This window comes from Hylobates moloch, unplaced genomic scaffold, assembly GCF_009828535.3.
Source record: "Hylobates moloch isolate HMO894 unplaced genomic scaffold, HMol_V3 SCAFFOLD_11, whole genome shotgun sequence".
NCBI lineage: Eukaryota > Metazoa > Chordata > Mammalia > Primates > Hylobatidae > Hylobates > Hylobates moloch.
This window is the reverse complement of record NW_026652286.1, coordinates 101,445,976-101,463,704: the sequence shown is the minus strand read 5'-3', so window position 1 is coordinate 101,463,704 and position 17,729 is coordinate 101,445,976. Positions and strand designations below refer to the sequence as shown.

The window sequence follows — 17,729 nt, the reverse complement described above, 5'->3', positions numbered from 1 at the left end:
CCACTTCCTGGGGAGGGGGCTCAGCAGTGGATGACCCAGAGAAAGAATTCCTAGAAGATGCAATTGCAATTATTTGCAGACAAAAGTACTTTATTTAATGGCGTTTTACAAATGAAGGGTATGAGCCTAAGTGAGCGCGGAGAAGAGGATCTCTGAGTCCTCCCAGGACTGTGCCCTGTAACAGAATCCAGAGCCATGGCCTTCTGTGCCTCATGGGCCTCCCGTTCAGTGCTGCTCCAGGTCTCCCGTGGTATTTACCTTTGCCTGTTGACTTTGAGTATTCACAGTCACTTTTTTGACCATAACCACATTTAAAGGGCATCTCTAAAGATCAAAGTTAAATTCTCCTCCCACAGAGAATGCTTTTACTGCTGAAAAGCAAAAAGTGCTGAATATGGAAACTCACAGGATGGGAGATAGAACATTCATCTGAACCCCACGAAGAGAACATTTTACAGTGTGTTTTACTTTCTGTTTCTTTACACTGGGTCTGTCCACTGTCCAGTGGCTTTTTCTAGATGGCAGTGGGAACCACAAAAGGGTAGGCAATGCTCTACTGGGTGTAATTCTTCACACCTCACCGTCCAGGACAAAGCTCCTCTCAGAGAATAAAGTAGGGGGTGGCCTGAGCATTAACGTAGGTCCCACAGTATCACAGGGACAGGGCAAAGCCAGACTGAAATGTTGAGACTTACTAGCATTAGGCAGCTTAGATGTTCTGTTCTGTAAGACGGAGCCAGTATTCTCCCACCCAGCCTGATGGGTGGGAAGTATTAAATACAGGCCTCACTGGAGCACAGGTGGGATGATAAAAATGGAGCCAGCAACCACCATGACAAAACCCAGATGGCATGGGAGAACCCACAGGGAGGGCTGCTTCTGGGAAGGCCACCTGGATGCACCAGCACAAGTGCTGTCCCGCATACTTTTCCCTGGGACTCTATTCTGCCAGATTTCACTGGAGTGGCTGTACCTGTCATGAAAAATACTGCAGCACAGCCACACAAGTGGATAACGTGCTGCTGCACTGAGATTCGTCATTTCCCTCCTCTGCTCTGGGACAAAGAAAGGGCAGGTGATGGGCACTGTGTCTCCTCCACAACTCTGCTCTGAGACAAGGGGCTGCTGTCCTGCAGCCCGTGCCTTACAGATTGTCATGATGTGAATGTTGTCCCTGACCTGGAGAATGGTTTTCTGATCCCAGTGACAGTGCCGCCTGAGGATGGGTGAAGATCTGGGCGACACTGGGACAGCCTCTTCCTGCAGAGGAGCCTTGGCCATCCTGGCTGCAGATGGGGTCAAAAGGCAGCAAACCACTGCACTGCTCGCTTCCCTTCATGGACAGCTGCTTTAAATCTGTTCTAACAAAAGGCACTAGCCACCAGCTCGGTCAACGTGGGGCTTTATTGGCTGTGCAACTTTGGGCGAGTTACTTAATCTCCCAGCTCCTGGACATTTTTAACCATCCTCTACTGAAAGTTTCATGCTTTCTGATGATGATAAATGGTCAGACTTCCCTGACCACTGAGAGCTGAAAGTTTGGAAGAAGAGGCTCCATGGGGAGTGACTGCAGTGCTTCCTCGTGGAGTGAATTTCACCCACTGCAGGGATGAAATAGTAGTAGCCTGGGAGCCGGGATGGAGTTCTGGAGCTTTCCTATTGCTTGAGAAAGAGGCTTCTGAGAATGTCCCTTGAGGCCTGGTCTTTATGGGTCTGACCTGGCTGCTAGACGAAGAGGATCTCAATCTGGGTCTGCAGGGACAAGAGAGGACTCTGCATGACAAAGGGAAGGTGGGAATCAGAACATTCAGATCCTAAACGATGGGCTCCAACAAGGGAAGCAGAGGCTTGTCCACCAGGGGTGGAGGTGGCAGGTTCTACAATTTTTCTAAGCCTTGAGGAGAGGAAGGAGGGTGGATGGCATGTGCCCTTGGGTGTCTCTTCGATTCCTGGGGTCATGGGAAGTTTCCTCTTCTTTTTCTCAAGGACAAATTCTAGTTAGGCACCCCGAAGAGAGGAACCTCATCAATCTGATTCCTGGTTTTCATCCCCAGTTGCTTGCACACTTCCTGGCACCTAAGAGGTGTGCAATGAATTATGTTAAATAAAAACCTCAGTGCCCGATGGGAAATGCAGACCCTCCCTCCCTGCCCACACCTCCACACCAGCCAGACTACCCCTTCTATCTTTGTGCTTTGAGTAATTTTGATGAAGCCTTCCCCCCTAGGCTTGTCTAATTTTTTTTTAAAGCAGCCACACCCAGTGACTGTTTCTTGTTCAAATTTAAACATGAAGCCACTGACCACTTTCCCCAAACAACCACTTGAGGTCCTATTCCTAGAAGCTATGATCTTATCCGACAATTTCCTCACGTGGCAGTTGCCACGGCAACCGGGGCCCTCACAATCACAGGAAGCCCACGAGGAAACATGCATATGGGGGGGCTTCACTCCCTTCCAGCAACAGCCAGAGAGCAGCCTGGCAGTGGGACGAAGGCAAAATCAACCTCGCGGAACAAGGACGTCCTGCATCACGCACACGAGCCGGGACTCTCTGTGTGACTGGCAGCAGCCAGAAAAGAATGCCGCTACGCATCCATTTTATTTCGTTTCCTCTCAGGGCATGGGGACGGGGGAGACCCTGAATCCGTTTTCCAGCTCTTGATGGCTGCTGCTTTTCCGTGATTCACGGCTGAAGAGCCATGCTTGATGACCTCAGGCCCATCAAGTCGGGAAGGAGGTCCTGAGGGTGCAGTATTTCCAGCTAGCACATCTGGGTGAACTGCTCTGTCCAAGGCGTTTAGTTCTTTTGTGGCCCGGGGCATATGGTTACCATATTGTTGCAGCGACATGTGGCAGAAACCTTGTGGATGGGAGTGATGGAGGGAGGTGGGGCCTGGGGAGGTCCATTTTCTGGGAGAGCTCGGCAGCCAGGGCCGTCTCTGCCCAGTTCCCGTGCTCCATTTCATTCTGCTCCTCCTTTCCTTTTGTGCTCTCTGTTCATTTTCCCTCTGTCACCTTCAATTGTTCTGCCTCGTGCTCCCATGCCTTCTCTTTCTTGCTCAACCTCCTGCATTTTAAGGTCCTATTTCAAATAGTTTTTCTTCTTGTTATGTAAGACTCCCCCACCTCTTTCTCACCTGCACTCTTAACCTTTGAAGGCATATTTAATGTACATTTAATATACATATGCAGCTTCACCTGCATAGAATTTCCTCCCTGTCTTCTCTGCCTAATCATATCTCATTCATTCATCAAACTGTTGAACACCTCAAATTCCGCCTCCTCCAGGAAGTCCCCCTGCTCACTCCAGCCCAGCATAAGAACCTCCATTCTGCTGAAGTCTGTTGGCACCAATTTGTCACTTTATCTTAGACTGCCTTGTCACGTTGCTTTTATATTTATTTAACCATTGCCTTCCATTGTGGCTTTTCATAGGTTTATGTTCTGTCTCTCCTACTAGATTGTGAATTCCCCACGATAATTTTCTTTGTGCTTTTCTGTAGACATAATTGCCACTTACTAGCTGAGTGAATTGGTCCTCCCCTTATCCATAAAATGGGCACAATGACAGCACCCACAGGGTTTTGATGTGAGGGTGAGGGGGCTCTCCACTCTGCTGGTTTGTGAGAGGTACAGTCTGTCATCTTTGACATATTACCCGCAGAGCCAGACTGTCAGGATCTGAATTCTGCATCTACCACTTGCCAGTCTTGTGACCTTGGATGAGTTCTTTAATCTCTCCATGCCTCTGTTTCCTTTTTGGTAAAATAGTGATAATAATAGTGTTCTAACTCATGCCTATCACATAGTAAGCCCTCCGTAAATGTAATCATCTTATTATAATTCACAAATTATAGTACAGAAAAGGCACTTTATCTCTCTGGGCTTATTTCTTTACCTATTACATAAAAGGACTGAGCTAGATGATCTGTAAGATCCCTTCCAGGGCTTCAACCCTAAAATCTATTAGTGGACTGATTCTACAGCCCCTTTGCCTGGAACAGTTCCGCTTTATGCTGTTGTTCCAGGAAATGCTTACTAGCGCCTCATTTCACTCAAAATTATCCCGCTTTGGATGATGCATTATATGGCCGCCCTGTCTACGAGTAAGCTCAGATAACTCAGTGTTCATGAGCTTCATGGGCCCATTGGTTGTCATCTTTGCTCTCCCTTCTAAAGGGAATCAGGGGAACTGAGGACAACCTGGTCTCTATACAAGGAGCCAAGCATCCTCTCATCACAGAGCTCAGACTCCCTCTCTGGTGCACAGCTGGTCCCTCCATTGGCAGCTACCCTGGAGACAGTCACTCACAGGGCTGGCCTACATCCTGCTTGACTGGAGTGCTAAGCCTGGACAGTCCAGCACCGGGATCTCCTGTCTCCCGGCACCCATCTACAAGAAAAGTAGATATTTTGTGAACAAGTCCTGCCGTGGTCCTCCAAAGAAAACATTGCATTGGGTTTACATGGAGATGTTTTCTTTGTCAAGCTCAGTAAAGCTAGCTGAGTAGAAAACCCAGCTAAAACCCACTGACAGTTCCTAGGAGCTTGGGACTGGTTTAGTTACTCCATAAGGGGCAGTTAGTGTTCTATTCTTGGAAACTTCTGGAGGTGCCAACCTTGCCCAACAGAGCCATGCCTGTCTGTCTGTCTCAAGGATATGTGTCTTCAAGGCAGGGAGGCTCAATCTCCACATTATAAAAACTTGTGGGAAATGGATAATTAACCTACCACGTGGACATGCCCTGAGATGTCCCAAACCTCCTTAAAAATTTCTGAGCTCCTTTGTCCTGTTCAGTTCCATTTTCCTCAGGATCCATTGTCAAAGCCTGCCAAGTTGTCAAGTTTTTTTTTTTTTTTGGAGACATGGTCTTGCCATGTCGCCCAGGCTGAAGTGCAGTGGCATGATCACAGCTCACTGCAGCCTCAAACTTTTGGGCCCAAGGAATCCTCCTACCTCAGCCTCCTAAGTACCAAGTAGCCGAGACTACAGGCGCACACCACAATGCCCAGCTAATTTATTTATTTATTCTTTATTTTTTGTAGAGATAGGGTCTTACTATGTTGCCTAGGCTGGTCTTGAACTCCTTGCTCTGGGCGGTCCTCCTACCTTGGCCTCCCAAAGTGATAGGATTACAGGCGTGAGCCACCATGTCCAGATGGCTCCGAGTTCTCGCACTGCTACTTCTACTTGGTTTTCTGTGTAATTGAGATCTCCCATGTTCATTATAGGTTGGTGATGTTCATGAGAAACCCAAAGTCAATGAAGCCAGTGAAGCCAACCTTCTCAAACCTTTCTCTCTTGGGAAACTGTGAGAGCAAAATGTCCATGGGGGACCTTGTGGTCCTCTTGCTTCTTTTAATCAAGAACCAGAAATGCTCTCAGGTATAACGTCAGCCTGAATGGCCTGTAAAACGTGCTGACGATTCTGCGTAAAACCAACAAATGCATACTCGTCAGCATCAATCTTAAAATAAAATCAGGATCAAGAAACAAAAACCTTTACCTAAACTTCTTATTCATTTCCATAGAAAGAAGTTGAATTCTCTGATTTGGTCCAGGGGAGATGACTGTGACGCTGGCGCTGTTCTAAAATCTGCACCGTGCAATGCAGAAGTAACTGGCCTTGTGAGGCTATTGAGGACTTGAAATTTGTCTGGTGTGACTGAGGAACTGAATTTTTAATTTTAGTCACCTTTAGTTCATTTGAATTTAAAAAGCCACATGTTATGACTGTTTACCGTCTTGGAGAGCACAGGCTGTGGGCACTTGTGTTTGGTGACCAGACTATGTGCTCGTCAAAACATGCAAAGGTCACTCTGGATATTTCTTTAACATATTGTCTTGTCTTGTCTCACAATGGGGCCATAAAACAGATTTGTCACACAAAAGAACACTCATTCACTGATGCATTCATTCATTTAGCAAGTATTTATTGGATATCTTCTATGTGCCGGGCACTGTGATAAAAGCCAGGAATATGTCTATGGAAAAATGATGCCATCATTTTAATGGTGTTGTTGATGACTACGAGATTAGGAAAATTGTGGGACTTTTCCTTCATGGAACTGGCTAAGTTTCTACGGTGAGCTAAATAGGTGAAATGCAGATTATTATGGGAATATGCATGGTAACCCTGGACAAGTGAGTAGCTGCAGCAAACCTGCTGTGTAAACACAGGCTGTGCACACAGGTGGGGAAGTGACAACAGGAAAGAAGAAAAGAGTCTGAATTAAATATGGTGGGGACGATGGTATGTTTGAAGCTTAGATGAAATAAGAATAAGGTCCTCAAAAGCATTCTGGAAAGCACGTGGCATTTACAAATGGAAGCAGTGCGTTGTCAACATCACTGTGGGCTCCCGAGACAGTCTGGGCACAAGCTTCCCCAGCCACCCCCACGTAGCATTCTAGAAACCAACCAAGCAAGGGAGCCATTGCCTCAGTAGAAGGTGGCAGAACTTGAAGTAAAGAGGTGGTGCAACTGGCTACCAAGGAAGGGATTTCAGAGGACAGGAAAGCTGTGAACCGAGCAGGAATGGGGGGAGGGGCAAAAGCATTAACACTTCATTGGCTCAGGGACTTTCTGGTCACAGAGAGCCAGCCAGGACCTCAGATGAGCATTTTATCCCCTCCTCTGCAGAGCACACAGCAGGAAGGAGAGGGGGACACAAACGCTTGACTGTGGCACTTTCTCCATTGTTGTGGCTCTTACTGCAGGGTCCTGAAACACCCATTAGATCTGGAGTCCTCTGGAAAGGCGGGAGAGAGAGTCCACAGTAAGATGCCCCTGCATCCGGACTGGCTGGGGGCTCTGGCCTGAAGAGTCATGGTAGGCAGAATGACTGTGTCTTGTTTTGTTTATTTGTTTATTACTTTTGAGATGGAGTCTCACTCTGCTGCCCAGGCTGGAGTGCACTGGCACGATCTCAGCTCAATGCAACCTCTGCCTCCCAGGTTCAAGCGATTCTCCTGCCTCAGCCTCCCGAGTAGCTGGGATTACAGGTGCCCATGACCACACCTGGCTAATTTTTGTATTTTAGTAGAGACAGGGTTTCCTTATGTTTGCCAGCCTGGTCTCCAACTCCTGACCTCAAGTGATCCGCCCGCCTCAGCCTCCCAAAGTGCTGGGATTACAAGCATGAGCCACCATGCCTGGCTGAGTGACTGTATTTTAAACCAGAGCTTGCAGACTGTGGGCCTTTAGCCCCTTAACTCGTTGCTGGTGCTCCTTAAATGTCAAACCCAGCCTGGGGATGCTGGCGTGCCAACGTGCCTGGGAGCTCTTCCCTTTTTCCCTTTGGGTTAACAACAATGTTGGTATAAAAACAGGATCTCTGTGGCTGCACCTTCTCTCCTTCCTCATCTCTCCACCAGCCTTCCTTTCTGTTCACCTCCCCATTGGCACCAGGCTGAGGCCCAAACATCATCTAAGCAACCACCCACCACCCCAACTCTAAGAAGTGGCCTCTAAGCTGTAGGGGTGTACCCCTCTGAAGGGAGGACCCTATAGTACTAATCTACTCCTGGTCTGACTGCCAACATTGTCTGATCTAAGTGAGGAAGAGCTGATCTAAAACATTACTCTCATAACCCAAAGGGATTACTGAACTGTAGTTTGGGCGGGGCTTCTCCCTCCCTCCCAGCAGACTAACCCTCCTAATTATTTTTAATTTAAGCTAATGTGAAAATATTTGCATTCTCTGAGCATGCAGAAAATGAACCAAGGCAAGTGGGGGAAGAAGTGGGGAGCTAAAAGTATATTGGAACCATGATTAGGCCAGTCTAGAAGAAACGAGGTTGACCATATTTACGGGGTCTTGTTCTTTGACGAGCCAACAGTGTTTAAGGATTTCTCTGACTTAGTTACAGGACTCTCATGGGTCACGACTTCTGTAACCAAATGTTACTTTGAAAGGGAAGAAGTGGATAGATAGAAAAGGTTTTGTCTTTAGACACCATAATTTGTCGTGATAACATTTCCTCTTTCAGGCCCATGTGGGTCCCTGGAGAGCCTTATGGAGTGCACCGTTCAGGTTGGAGATGGTCTGATCTCTCTCTGTCCATGTACATGTGCATATACATTCCCAAATATTTATTTCACTAGGTAGCTTCTCTTCCAACTCCCGCTACAGGCCTTAGGGTTTCTTGGGAGATTGCTTTCTGCACTTATGGGGCAGAGACGTGGGGTGGAAGTTGGTGACAAGGAGACATCTATTCCCTACCAATATTAGGGCATGTGAACCAAGGCCCGTGTCTCCCTCACACGTGGGGATGAGAGGCCTCGCCAGTGGCTCTGGCCAGGCCTGATGCGTCTCAGACATGGCCCTTTGCTCCCACAGCTAGAGGAAAATCCTGTCAAAATGGCTTAACGATCTTCTAATATTTCCATGCAATTAAGGCCACATCTGTCTCCCAGGCCCCCACACTCCTTTGCTGGTGCACAGACATGAACCAAACAGTCTGTCTTGTCGATCTGGAAGGTAACAAAGAGCTCCATTCATAACTGTAGGCACTTTCACCATTTTTTTTTCAAAGTAAAATAGAGTTTTCACTTTGAGAATAACCTGTGTGGCAAGCAAGCGAAGGATTTTTCCCCCCTAATAAATCAAATTCAACAGCCTAATAAAATGCTGGCTCCCCCTGCCCCCACCACTGCCTCCCTCCCTCCCACTGTCCCACTCTCAGCCAACAATCCTTGGGAATGGAGAGTAGTGGGCAGACCCAAAGGAGGTAGGGAAGGTGAGCTGGGAGCAGATGAAGGGAATTAAAACGCCTTTTGAAGGCTCACGGGCTTGTTTGGCAGATTAAAGACTGAGATGGGTGGGGCAGGGGGTTGAGGGGTGGGGGCAGCAGGAGCGTAAGCAGTGTGCTTTTCCCTTTCCCTCTCTACCTAACTTTCTCAGCCTTTCTGGGCTTGTTTTAAAATACTTGTTTTCTTCTCCTGCTCCCTGTACCCCACAGCTTATCCCCAAACCTTCAGTAAACCTGCTGCTTCCTTTTTTTGCATGGGGAAGAGCAAGAGAACCATATTCCTGAGGATGGAGCAAGTGCTGTTGGGCCACACCTGCAGCTGAAGCCCCGGGGAGGAGTGCCTGCCTGTCGCCTCAGAGCAAGGCTAAGAGATCTCCCTCAGCCTTTGAAGCCTCCAGAGAGTGAGTTTGCAGGAGATAAGTGCTGATAAACATCGAGTTTGGTGCTTATCCGCAGCAAACACGATCTTTTGAGGTTCTCTCTGCACTCATAAGCCATACAGACTCTAATCAGAAAACAGAAGGGAAAATGCAAAACCAAGCAGTATTTGCTGCTGATTTTTCTTCTTTGCTGTTTTGTTTTGTTTCAGTTTACACACTGAAAAGCCCAACGTAGATACTGTCATACAAGAGACTCCAGAGCAGAAATGTAGCCCTGGGTCTTTGCTTTGCTTGGCTTTTTTGGTTGTGACATCAAGGGAAGGTGTCTTCACAGAGCTGCACATAAAAAGGATGGGCTGGACACTAATAACGACGACAATCTGCATCCAGCATTCTCCTTTCCAAAGCGCTCTTAGTCATTGCATTGTCTGGCCCTCATGGCAACTCTTTAAGGTAGGTGGGACAGACGGTTCACAGGTAAAGAAACTGCGCCTGAGCTAGGATATGTGATTTGTCCAATGCCAAACAGCTTGAAGTGGGGTGCCAGGAGTAAAAGCCAGATCTTTCTGGCTGTAGAGCTGGGCTCTGTTCACTCTATACAATGCAGAGGCTCAGCAGCTAGAAGATAACCAGGAATCAAAGTGGCCTTGAACTTGGGTGTCCCACCTGAAAGCATTTGAAGAGCTCGGGCGGTAGTGGATGAAGTCAGGTGGAGAGGGCTTTTGGCTTTGCATCATTTGAGCAACGAGAGAAAGGTGAGACCTTGGTTGTCTTGTGTTTTAAGGCATTGTTTATATCTTGTTTCTTAGCTATGGGATATTAGCAAAAAGCAGATGTGGAAGATGGAGTGTAGAGTAGAAAGAGCATGGAGCCAGAGGTCCAGGGTTCTGGTCTCTGCTCCACCCCTGCCCAGGTAGGGGGTCTTGAGTTTCAGTATTTTGTTCTATAAAATAAGGTGGATGGCACTTAGGGGAGCAGGGTGATGTTAAGGGGAGCGTGGAGAATGTTTGCTCCCCTATAAACTCATTCTTCTAAAATTATACTGTAATAATGACAATATTAAGGTAAAACCTTGCCATGACTTGTTAAGGCTCAAATAATGGTAGAACCTGGTGATGTGGATCCCTTCCAGCTTCAAAACTCAATGGTGTTGATGTGGGAGTCTTGAATTTGTGGAACTGCTGATGACCATTTAAGTCCATAGAGATAACAGGCTATTTCCACACAGGTTTTGATTAAGCAATCCTATTTCTGACTGCCAAGCAAGCCCTCGCTGTTATATATCATAAGCTCCGAGCATTCGTCTGCAGGTAGATAGAAAGTGAATCTTCCACAAGAACCTCACAACAAAAGTAACTGGAACTGAGCCCAAAAGAACATTTCCTAAGGCTAAAGGTGACCTCATTCACATGAGCTATCTTAGGCACCTCAATAAGCCCTGGATGGCCATTTCTACCCCAAAGTGGGATTGTGGGGTACCCTGAGGCAAGAGGGCTTTTACTCGATCTCTATTTAAATTTTCTACAGAATACATTCATGCATCGTTTATTTTATTTAAAATCATTTTTTAAAGATAAAGGAAAATAGAAATGTCTTGTTCACAGATGAGTTCATGGTTTGGAGACAGAGCTGGACTACATTCTTGACAAAGATTCGTTCAAAGTTCTAGAACTCGTAGACATTAGAGAGGAGGACCATGTTGCACAGAGCTCGTGTTCCGGTGTAGTGGGGGCTGTGGTGGGAGAGGCATGCCCCATATGTGTCTGTCATTCAAGCCTTGTTTGTAAAAACCCTATTTTCTGCTTCAGCGTTTGTCTTTTTCAGCTCCCAGTTTAGGAGGCCTGACAATAGTGCGGTGAGGTGGTCAGGAAACTAACCCATTTTACAGATGAGGGAGTGGATGAGCTTGCACCCTGGCCTCCCCTACTGTGTCCTTCTCCCACTGAGCCCTGCCATCCCTTCCATGTTGCTAGCTGGATTCAACAAACTCAGTTTGAAAAAGGGCTTTCAGAAGTCCCTATCCACTTGAGTTAGATCTACTGCAGAAAACTGCCTCTTGAGCACTGAAAGATATCCATATTCTTTCACAGAAATATATACATCTTTTTGAAAATGTTTGGTTGGGTTTGTGGCTGGAGGCTTGGCATGGTTGTTTGGTTGTTAGAATGTGCTTCCTTTGGGACGAATGCAAACCAGGGGCTGTATTGGGATGCTGAGTCAGGCTCTGCCCTCAGTGACAAGGGGTCTTTGTCTTGTTCATGGTTCTCCCCACACACCTGCATACACACAGATACCCACAAAAGTGCATTTTGAAAACTAATAAAAATTGCACTGAAAATATTTAACTTATGCAAATACTACTATAGCAGAAAGTACGCACGCACATAGACAAAACAGCAGCTATCTGTCTTTTCTAGAATCTGAACAAAATTTTCTGTTGATAATATATACAGAATTTGCTGAACATTTGCCTTGGGAAACCAATAAACAATGCAGTTATTGGTCCACTGTCAGCCTAGGCTTCTGTTTTGAGATGTTTTACCTATAGTGGAAATTGTCATCTGTACCTGGCATGTTTCTGGGTGTGTCTAAAATGAGCATGTCTCAAGAAATCTTTCCAGGTTCCTACATTCTCAACCAAAGTTGCTCAAGTGAGAAACCAACTCAGGATATCAAGCTACCAGTTAGAATTTCAAGTGTGACAAGCCTGCTACAAGAGTGTATCTTAACTATGGCCTCTACGGTTTCAGAAGCCAGAAGGCTCATGCTACCGCCAAAAGCTGTGGCTTACCAACTCATATCACCCCTTTCATTGGAAGTTTCTTAAGATTCCAAAAAGTGAGAATTGTTACCAGGTGTTCTTTGTCTAGTGATGTCTGATTGCTCTGCATATATGAATGAATGTCTACAGCTCTTCAGAAAGGAAAGCAAAGAATAATGTTCTTATGCTGGGCGGGGGTGGAGGGTGGGGACCTAGGGGGTGGTTGAATGTTCAGCTCTAGTAGCTTGCATTTCCTGTTTAGTGGGCGTGAGGGGTTTACACAAGAAAGTCTCAATGTTACGCTAGATGGATAGCCTCATGGCTCATGCCCAAGGAATCTCTGCCTAAAGATGGTCAATTTGGCCTCTGCATACCACAAGGAGGTTTTAGTATTTAAGAACTTCAGGATCAACCATGTCCTAATTCTAGACAGGTGTTTCAATTGTCTTGTCCTATTTGTTCAAAGTTCCCTTCAAAGTTAAACAATTTCTCAGGCCAGCTCATAGGACCCTTGAAGGAAAATTTGAAAAACATCTTATTATTCTTAATACTATTTTCTGTTTGCAGGAATGATATGAATTTGCAAAGAGACTTGGCATCTAAAGGTGGGGGGAGACTCAGGAAGCCCTAGGAAGTTCATAAGAACTTCACAACTTAGTTTCCAAATTCAGACTCCTGGTTCACTCAGTTACCTAGGCCGTCATGGCCACACAGCTGTGATAAAGTTACCTTTCCTATCTTTTCTAGACATCTGATAATGTGGATAATGTGAGGATTATTTCTCCATCATCAAATTGATCTCTCAAGGAATTAAACCAAACATACAGTCGCAAAGTTCTCCCAAATTGGCGATCAGCTCTCTGAAAATTAAAATCAAACGGTATCTTAGGAAGTATACTATTTTCTTAGATGTACCCAAACCTTAGAAATAAAAGGTCCACCTTAAATCCATCAATACAAATAAACGATAACCATGATTACTTCTATGTTATTATACAGGACTTTAAATATACACTGAGGTGCCAGAACAAAGTCCTGGGCTGGTTAAATTCTTATACCCAGCTCCGTCTCTGCTTCTCTCTCTCTTTTTAATGGAACTGGCAGAAGATGCATTTCCTAGACTTATTTCCCCTCATATTGTTGTTATTAGTAATAATAATGACAAGTGAAAATTGTAGATTATTTTGTAGTTTAAGACATTGATCTTAATAGGAGCCTTCCCACATCTATAATCTTATTTAATTACTCTAATAAACTGGAGAAGAAGGCAGGATTATTCCCCTCCCCCACTTTGCTGATGAAGAAACAAAGGTTCTGAAGGACTACATTCGTGGTCACAAAGCGGGAAGGGGAAGAGTGCGAGCCCAACCCTCTGGACTCCCTTCCGTGGGGCCCTTTCCACGAGGCTGCACTTTCTCAGCTGCATTCTTTGCCCACAAACACTACAGCAATGAGTACATTTATTTTTCCATATTGATACTATTTTTCTTTCCCTTTTGATCTTGCCCCTTTGGCTAGATGGTAGGCGATTTTAGGGCAAGATCTTTATCTGTTCGTTATTGGCCGTTTGATCTTGCAGTGGGCTCATTAGGGGTCCAGGGACATTTGCTGATTGATGGCATGCACTGGACATGAGCCTGCTGGCTTTGACATTTTAAAACTGCGCACTTCCCTCAGTGACAGTATGCCCAAGCAACAGGCCTCCCTGACATTTTCTCAAAACCAGGAAATGAAACTGGCCACCAAGAGCAAGTGACCGCCAGCCAGGGCATTGGTGCAAACCAAGCAAAACACACCACAGTGCAGGCAGCGCGGGTCACAAGGATGAAGGCATTCGATCTGCAGTTATCTTTGAAGAAATGTAACACGTTCCTTCCTCTCACCGTGGTTTCAGCCACAATCATCCTCCCCTTTTAAACAGGTTGAATTATGTTCCTATACAGTATTTGTACACAAAACCCAACCTTAGACATGCTTTTCCCTATGATCTTGGTCTCTGCACATGCATGAGAATAGCCTTCTTCCATCTGAATACTAAGCCCGATCCTGCTTAGCTTCCAAGACCAGATGAGGCATGTTCAGAGCAGTGTGGACATGGACAGTGAAGCCTCCTCTAAACGTTTTGGCTGAATTGGAGGACAAAGCAGGGCTGTTTAATATGCAAAACATCTCTTTCTTGCATTTTCCCTTCTATAGCTTACCCTCTTTAACCACCCCTCTCCACCTCGCTTTTAACCAAGTCAAATCTTTGGCAAATGGTTTTGGGGATATTTTTTGGCACGTGGTAGCAAAGGTATTTTCTTTCTGTGGCCTCGGAGCCCCTGGGCGCTCTGGGGATGCTGCCATTGCACAGGTAGCAGTAATCTGAACCCCTGTAGCTCAGCAGCAAGCCCCGGTCATAATCATGTGCTCTGTGGCTCCTCTCCTCACTGTGCTGATTGCGGCCCAGATAGGAGGAGCATGTGGCAGCTGACTCCTCGCTGAGCAATGACTTGAGAAAGAGAAAGACGAGAACTTCTCTGCATATGAATGCATCAACGTGTGCCTCTCTGGGTACCTTTGTTCCATGTGAAAGGAAGGGAGGCAGCCAAAGTGACCCTTGGCTAATTAGACAAAGGCAGATGGGCACAACAGAGAAAACTTCTAATGGATCCAGTATTTGCACAGCTTCAGGGACTTTCAGCGCACAGCATCTTATATCACACATGCATAACGTTCCTGCCAACTGAGTCCAAATGGCGAATGTGATCTTTGTAGCTTGACCTGTGACACCCAACAAATTCTAGGCAATGTTTGGATTTGCTGTCTGTGACTCACTTTGCATATTTCCATTATTTTTATCTACTCTGGCCCACTAACTTGACCATGTTCACTCAGCATCAGCCAGGTTCTAAAGAGTGAGGGGAAGCCGAGAAAGCTTGAATGGTGGAAGTGTGTAGAGCTACTGAATGGCGGAAGTGTGTAGAGCTACTGAGATGCTTCCGGGACACCAGCAGGACAGTAATCCTACTAGCTTTTCTCATAGTGTGGGGCCTGGACTTGCTGCCTCAAAATCACTTGAAGTGTTGTTAAAAATGAAGATTCCCGGGACCATTCCAGATCCAGTGAATTAGAATCTCTGGAGCTGGAGCCAAGGAATCAGCATTCTTTACACTCCCCAAGGGAATTTTGTGTAGATGTAAGTTTCAGAGCCACTGAGTCAGGTACTCAGTGAAAAAAAACCTCTTGCAATCAAATTTGATTGGAAAACTGCAGACTGCATTGTGCCGCCCTTTCCCTTGGAGCTTCAGGATCTCCATTAGCATATTCAAGGCTCTGATAAGTCCTGATGCAAAGAGACTTGTTTAAGTTCCTTTTAATTTCCCACACTCAGTTGAACACAGAATCCTGTTTTGAGAAAGCAGCTTTGAGCATCCCTTGGACACATTTGAGAAGCAATGAGATGCTTTAGTAAGAGCCACTATTGCAAGTCACTGAAGGACTCTACTTCTCTAGAGCTGATTTTTCCTCTCTTTCTCTGCCACAAACCTCCCAAACAATTGTAAAAGGAAGTGTGCTTCTCTGGGCAAAACAAGGGCATGTCAAGCCCAAGAGATCATTTACTTTTTTCTTTCTTTTTTGGTAACTAGTTGTTTTTTTAGAATCATAACTTGCTTTTGTTATGTGTTGGAAGCAATGAAGCATATTCCTCCCATCTTAATCATTTTTGTGTAAATGTCATGTAAAAAAGTGGGGCTTTCCTTGACTTCTCCAATCCCAGGCTTGTATCTATCCAGCCTTAACGTCTTTCTCAGAGCACTCTAGTTTTTCTTCATAATACCTACCACATTTATAATTAGATATTCACCTATGCAAAAGTGTGATTCGTGTCGCTCTCCCATTGGACTACACTCAATGGAGGCAGGGTCTTCATCTGTTTTGTTCACCTGTGTCTCCAAGGACTTAGCACAATGCCTGGCAGAGAGTATGCACTCCAAAACTATTTGTCACATGAAAGACTTTCAAAGTTTTTATTTAGCAGCCCATATAGAACATGAGAGTCAAAATGATATAGACTCACGTTGGTTCTGTCTGCCCATCAGAATTTCCTGAAAAGCTTTTTTAAGATGCACGGTTCTACCTTAGATGTCCTAGATGAGAAGGGGGGAAGAGAGCTGGAGAATAATCTGGTACTGATTGGCTGAATGGATGGAGAAAGAAGGGAAACAGTGAATTTTTTTTCTGGTCTCTTCTGCTATAGGTTTTTAGAGAAGGCTCAGCACGTTTTGGTGCCTTAATTTATTTCACTGTTTAGTAAAGCTGGAGTCACGTTTGCGACTCATCTCCTCCAAAATTGCATGACATGTCTGGTTAAGCAATTTTTGTTTCTTTTCTTTTCTATTTTTCTTTTTTTTTTTTTTTTTTTGAGATGGAGTCTTGCTCTATCCACCAGGCTGGAGCACAGTGGCACTATCTCGGCTCACTGCAACCTCCGCCTCCCGGTTTGAAGCAATTCTCCTGCCTCAGCCTCCCAAGTAGCTGGAACTACAGGCATGTGCCACCACACTCAGCTAATTTTTGTATTTTTATTAGAGACAAGGTTTTGCCATGTTGGCCAGGCTGATCTCAAACTCTTGACCTCAAGTGATTTGCCCGCCTCCGCCTCCCAAAGTGCTGGGATTACAGGGGTGAGCCACTGCGCCCAATCTACTTAAGCATTTTGAAATCTTAAAATAAGAGACAGTTCTGAGGTCAAATCATGATGACTATTTCTAGCATGATGGCTTTTCAGCACATGGCTATGAACTTTGGGTTTTGCCAAATGATTTTTCATGCAAGTTCACTCAGGAAGGTTTTTGTTTGTTTTTTGTTTTGTTTTTGTTTTTGTTTTTGTTTTTTGTTTGTTTGTTTTTTCTGACACGGCCCCTTTAACAGAAAAAAAAAGGGGGCCCCTCAATTTGTTAGCCACCCTTTCGTACTTAACCTCTTGTTTTGTGGTGCAAAAGTTACACAAGCAGACCGTTAGACAAGCACACTGGCTCGCTGGTGTGTTTTGCACCATCTATCTGCAGCCGGGCAATCTGTGCTCAGAGAAGATGAGAGCAAACTCACCAACCCCCCCACATTTACGTCCTAAGGGCTCCTTGCCTCTGAGTAGTGCTGGGGTTAGTCCAGCCCAGGTCATAAGCAGCACAGGAAGCAGAGAGCATGGCTAATGTACATGTCACCATGTGGCTTATGGTCACAGCCTCACCCTACCTTCAAACCTGTGCAAGCTGCAAGAGCAACAGGAAACGGCCAAGCGTCTATATATAGCCACATTGAACTTATCCAAAGGTGCTGTTTTGCACAGATTATTATGAACTTTTTCACTGAGAGAGGACATGATGGCATGTGCCTTTTCCTCAGGACCTCTTGAAGCACCTGTAAAATTAACTACTCCACCTGAGAAGGAAGAAGGATGTTACACCTTTTGGTTTTTTCATTTTCAAGGCAAACAGTCTGGTGCCTTTTCTTTTGAAAAAGATTTCTGGACACATTCAGCAAAGGCTAAGAAGGGATGGGAAATGGCAATGGAAGCATGCAGGATTTCTGTGAGCCTCTAAATACAGCCCATTGGGAAAACTATTCATTCCATAGATTGAGTTTCCCCTGAAAATCATTAATTAATCTTTGCTTCTCCCTAATACATTTCCCTGGCAAATAAATAAATACATCCCTTCGTGGTGTATCTATCACGCAGCCCTTGGTGTAGCTCCCCCAAGATCCCAAGAGGCAGAGACAAAAGGAGTGGGTGTCAGGGCTTGAAGGGCCCAGCACCACAGACCACCTTTGTTCTCAAAGGGAAGCCTT

At 45.6% G+C, this 17,729-nt stretch overlaps 1 protein-coding gene and 1 long non-coding RNA gene across 2 annotated transcripts in view; one reads left to right on the top strand and one right to left on the bottom strand.

Moving 5' to 3' along the window:
- FLI1 (Fli-1 proto-oncogene, ETS transcription factor) overlaps positions 1 to 17,729 on the bottom strand; it is a 119,508-nt gene that overhangs the window by 64,776 nt on the left and 37,003 nt on the right. The window lies entirely within an intron of this gene.
- The window catches only part of LOC116477159 (uncharacterized), a 47,970-nt gene continuing 39,259 nt past the window's right edge, over positions 9,019 to 17,729 (top strand). The window contains exons 1-2 of the long non-coding RNA XR_009215583.1: positions 9,019 to 9,157; positions 9,346 to 9,589. This is a non-coding gene — a long non-coding RNA (uncharacterized LOC116477159). The remainder of the gene's footprint in view (positions 9,158 to 9,345; positions 9,590 to 17,729) is intronic.